The sequence below is a fragment of the Sinocyclocheilus anshuiensis genome, unplaced genomic scaffold (assembly GCF_001515605.1).
Source record: "Sinocyclocheilus anshuiensis isolate Anshui unplaced genomic scaffold, SAMN03320099.WGS_v1.1 scaffold272, whole genome shotgun sequence".
NCBI classification, from domain to species: Eukaryota; Metazoa; Chordata; class Actinopteri; order Cypriniformes; family Cyprinidae; genus Sinocyclocheilus; species Sinocyclocheilus anshuiensis.
Window position 1 is genome coordinate 1,574,946 of NW_015554117.1, and position 5,399 is coordinate 1,580,344.

The 5,399-nt window shown below is 38.8% G+C and overlaps 1 pseudogene; it reads right to left on the minus strand.

Moving 5' to 3' along the window:
* Window positions 1–3,607, minus strand: part of LOC107669916 (ras-related protein Rab-38-like) — a 6,243-nt pseudogene extending 2,636 nt beyond the window's left edge.
* Between the last annotated feature and the right edge of the window lie 1,792 nt (window positions 3,608–5,399).

The following is a 5,399-nucleotide window of genomic DNA, read 5'->3' on the forward strand; positions in this document are numbered from 1 at the left end:
GCCTTCCCCATCCACTAGTCCATCCTTACCTCACTGTTCTTCAGGTGTCGCAGGAATTAAGAAATGGGGAAAGAAGGAACAACAATAGCAGACTCAGATCGAACAAAGGATACAACCCTAGTGGTTGCAGTTTTTTACAACAAATACTGCTCTGTCGTCTTTTGTTTTCTTTCTTACTCTGTGCAGATACCACTTGATGGCTGTCCCGAGACCCATACGCACCGACCTCCTCACCTGCGTATGAAGCCACAACCTCTAAAAGACAACTAGACTCACTGCCGAGCCAACTGTCACGGAAGAAAAATTAAATACACAATGCAGAGAATCACATACGGGAACTTCAGTCATCCATCAACATGATCAAGATTGACATTCTTGATCTTTCAGCAAAATTACACCAGATGACTGAAGATAAGTCTTCATGGTTCGGAAACCTGTTAGGTAAACCCTGGCTGTGGATCAAGGAAATAGCAATTCTGCTGTTGTTTTTCCTACTGGTGTACTATATATGCGTCCACAGTATAAAGTGTTTCATTCAACAAATGACCCACGCCCATCACGAGGAAATGACAGTTCCAACCAGAAAAGACTATTACCCGTAAGAACTTCACGGACCCTAGCTGCATGTTTGTTTCTGTGTCAACATGCCGTTCGTCACTACAGACAATCAACACAGAGCAAGTGCTATGTGCCTGTAACGATCACAGGTTACAAGAATGAACTTTTAAGTGTCTAAATTTGTATTTTGTGAGAGTTATTAGAACTCTCAAAGGGGGAATTGTGGGATTACAAATTTAAGAATCTGTTTAAAATATGCTGATCCTATGTTCTGACATAGCATCACATGAAAAACTAAGGTGAAGTACATTGTATTTAGCATTTAAGGTAAATTACAACAGACAAATGATTATCTTAAGCAAAGTGTAGCAAGAGGTTCCTGTCTGTTCCTGTTCTCTTATTGTTAGTCAAATGAACCAGATTACTGAGACTATCACCTTTTGTTTGTAATGGCTCTTGGTGCCTCTGCCCCAGTCTTTGAGTAGTTATACTGATTGAATTAGGACTGTCAGACTGATTGGATTAGCACCTATGCATTTGAATGACACTGTTATGCTGATGAGATCAAGGCTGGGAAAAGGCCGGTGTCGGGCTGATTCCTGTACTTCATTTGCATGCTTTGTTTAAGGTAGTCACCCAGGTGCTTTGTCTCCATTTCTAAGCACTGCCCCCTTAAAATGTATATAAACAACAATGTATCACTGCCTTAGTCAGACTTTTGATGACTGCAGCGCCACGCAGCGCGTTCTCAATAAAGAACTCTGCTGAAGATACCCAAGAGTCTCCTGGTCTCTGCTTCGACGAGGAAAAAGTTTCCTACAGTATGAACACAAAAGACGCGTCGAAAAACGTCAGCGATAAGCGAGCGCGATAATCGTCCCGGTGTGTACGAGGCTTTACCCTCACCATGACCTGACCTTTTAACCTCTGTGCACACTGATCTTGAATATCTGAAGACTCTGATGGTGATTTGAGATGATTCATGACGTACCTTGGCTGAAGTCTCAAACCATCCCACGAAGCCGTTCTCCTGGCAGAACTGCTCCATCTTGATGCCATTGTTGGTGAGAACGTCTCTGCCCTGATCGCACTTGTTGGCGAGCAATACGGCTGCCACGTGTTTGCTGTTGGATAAACTCAGCTTGGCGTCGAGATCCTCCTTCCACTTTGTCACCGTCTCGAATGTTGATGGCCGTGTGACGTCGAAAACGATGAAGGCTCCCATGGCCTCTCGATAATACACCCGCATCATGTTCCCGAAACGCTCCTGGCCTGCGGAAGAGAATGAATCAGAACAAACCGCATGACAGATAAAGTCTTCTGTAAATCGCAGCTATATAGGTCATGAACATACATACATTTCACCGTGACTTCATGAGGATCACAGCAGAACTCAAAGACAACAATAAGAGGTTTATCTTCAGCTGAAGCCTTGGGTGAATGCGCTAGAACCTCAGTCTCTTTGCTTTTTCTTTTCTCTGATCCACGTGATCGTACTTTGAGATTCTTGTACACATTTCCAAGGGTCCGAACTAAAGCCTGGATATCATTAATGAGGAAAAGCACATTCCAACGGCTCATATTGATCAACTCCACTGAGCTCCAGCCTCACGCCGTTAAACTTAAAACTCAGTGCTCAGGATTAGTGTCAGAAGTTACTGGAGCAGCGGAGTGAAGACTGAGAAACTATGAAGAGAGCAATGGAAACTACCCAGCTAGCAAAGTTCTCTCAAAGTTAAGAATAAAGTTCTTCCAAGAACATTTGTTCAAATTATGTGGTCTTTAATAACATTCTAAAAATGTTAGCACACAACCATTATCTGTACATCATCCATGGAATGTTTTTTTCTGAGACATTGTAGTTGAACGTTTGTCTAACATTTTTTAAATGTAGCTATTTGTTTCAGAATATTCAGAGAACATTTAAAAGTAATGTTCCATAATGTTTGCAAAATTCTGAAATGGAATGTTCCCTTAATGTTTGCATGAACAAGAACTTTTTTTTTAAACTGGACCTTTTGAACGTTTAGAAAACATTCAGAAATAATTTCTTCATAACTTAATGGGGAACGTTAGCAAAACCTTTCCAGAACACATTTTAGTCAGCTGGGTAGTGCAGCAACATGAGACGAAATAAATAGTTGCCATTTACAACAAAAGAAATGATGCTTTCTTTACAGTAAATGGCTTTTTGATATCAAATGGAATGACATTCAGTCATGTAAACGTTTTAAGTGCCCAAATACCTCTGTAATTGAGTTGATTTGTTTTTTTTTCCTCTTAAGAACGGCTTCACAATGGCAAATCACGCTCCTGTCTGATGTCTGCTCATTTCATCTATTTACAACAACGTTACTGTTTTCCTTCAGTTTTTTTAAAGGTGGAAATCTCCCTCACATGAGTGACGAACACATCTATCTATCGATCATGCAAGTTATGAACTTTGACAAATTAAGAGTAAACAAAAAATAACGTAAAAATACGCACAGTGTCAATATCTAAGGCTGTACATATACAAATTAATACATTTATAAATTAATTGTGTAATTATTTAGTTTTTATTATTATTGTTGTTGTTATACGTAATTTTAAACAAATTTTAGGCACAGAAGAAGAGTTTGTTAAAAAATAATAATAACAAAATTAAACTAATAATAAAAAAAAAAAGTGTAAATTACCGGCGATGTCCCAGAGTTGCAGTCGGACGGTCTCCTGGGCGAGGTTGAGAACTTTGAGCGTGAAATCCACGCCGATCGTCGTTCGGTGAGAAGTTCTGGTGCACGTAGCGCTTGATTATGCTGGTTTTCCCCACACCCAGATCCCCGATCACCAGGATTTTATACAAGTGTTCCTTCAGGTGATGGTTCTGCATGGCTGTGTGAGACGGAGCCGAACATGCACGCGAGTGATCCGCAGCCAGACTCTGAGGGAAGAAACAGAAACGCCCCGCGGAGAGAAAAGCGCAACTTGTGACTCGTTAGTCGAGCATGAGACCGGAGACGTGAGGAGACGGAGGGGTTGAGAGTCTGTTGAAACTTCATCATCGGTATGGTAATCACAGTTGGTGGAAAAAATATCATCAATACAGTTAGCTTAAAACACTCACAAAGAGTACCAAAGAGTACCAGATACCACCGCTGTGAAATGTATTTAGCATGATCAACGCCCTCAAAAACTGACAAGTTTTCTTCACCAGTTACAGTGGTAAAGGTCTCAAAACTGTGCGAAGGACCTATTGTAAGTTTACACTGATTATCCTAAAAATACAGGGGTTCTCAAAGTGGGGTCCGCGAAATAATCTCGGGTGTGTTTGAGGCGCTTCTGTCGTCTCACTATATGAGGATATAAACACGTGAACTTCATCTTCAGAACTGCTCTGAGAGTCACTTCAACAGAAATTCACCATTTCATTTGAGAAATCATCACACACACACACACACACACACACACAGTCTGGTTCACTGAGAAACAACACTTAATTTACTTTATTTTTTACACTATTTCTACAAATGTCAACATCCCTAAAAGAAGGTTTTGGTGAGTACTGACAGGTTTAGCTCACTTTTGGGTGCAAATTTGTAGGTACAGACACACACACACACTTTTGGAAATGGTATCATGAAGCCATGATACCATGGTATTCTTTAAAATAATTTTCAATACCACATTTATACCATGGCATATAGTAACCATCAGTGTTGGGGAAAGTTACTTTTAAAAGTAATGCATTACAATATTGCGTTACTCCATAAAAAAAGTAACTAATTACATTACTTAGTTACTTTTTATGGAAAGTAATGCGTTGCGTTACTTTTTAAATCTGGACAGGGCTTGCTTGTTTGTTTTTAAAATATAAAAGTTATATTTTTGGCAAATATAAAAGCCTTTTCACACCAAAAGTGAAACGAATAAGCCTCAGGCTGAAGGGAAAGTAAATTTACGTCCGTACAGTAGAATGCAGAAGAAGAAATTTCAACACACTTCAGCAATAAAAAAAAAAGACACAAATGTTTGTCTAGAGTAATTTTTGTTTATTATGGTTGAATGGGATCATCGAAGGTTGGTTAATAGAATGGGATTAAATACATAAAGGATATTTGTGTTGTTTAACATTTAATTATTGCAGGTTTGCATCATATTCTGAGTTGCATTATTTTTATTCATTTTGAGGAATACTGAATCTGTGTGGGTTTTTTTTTTGTGAGTGAGATGAATTAATGCATATTCATATTTATTTTAGAACTACAGTAACATCTGATTTCTCTCAACATGGGGACAGGAGAGCTGTCAATCAATAAACTGAAAAAAAAAGTAACTTGCATTACTTATTTGAAAAAGTAACTCAGATATTCTCTTGTAAATTAAAAAGTAATGCGTTACTTTACTAGTTACTTGAAAAAAGTAATCTGATTACGTAACTCGCGTTACTTGTAATGCGTTACCCCCAACACTGGTAACCATTCAGTCCCATGGTTACCACCACAGCACATTTTTGTAAGGGGTTTCAGTCATAGTAAATTTTCATGGCTTCCTTCAAAATGTGCAATATTCCTTGGAGTGGATATGATTGGACATATGAGGCAACAACTACTAGACAACTAATTCTGAAGCAAGCGGTTCCTTTAAGCTTTAAACAAGGTGTATAGAGATCATTGATGCTGTAGTTATGATAGAAATGCCAGTTGCATTACATCTCAAATGACCGAAACCCACTTGAATTCTGAACTGACTGAATTGTTAAAACTAACTGAAATTGACTTACAGAACAAGTTTATACAAATTTGATTTCATGCACTTTTCACTTAGGCTACACAAAAATCAAGTACACCTGAGGTCAAAAG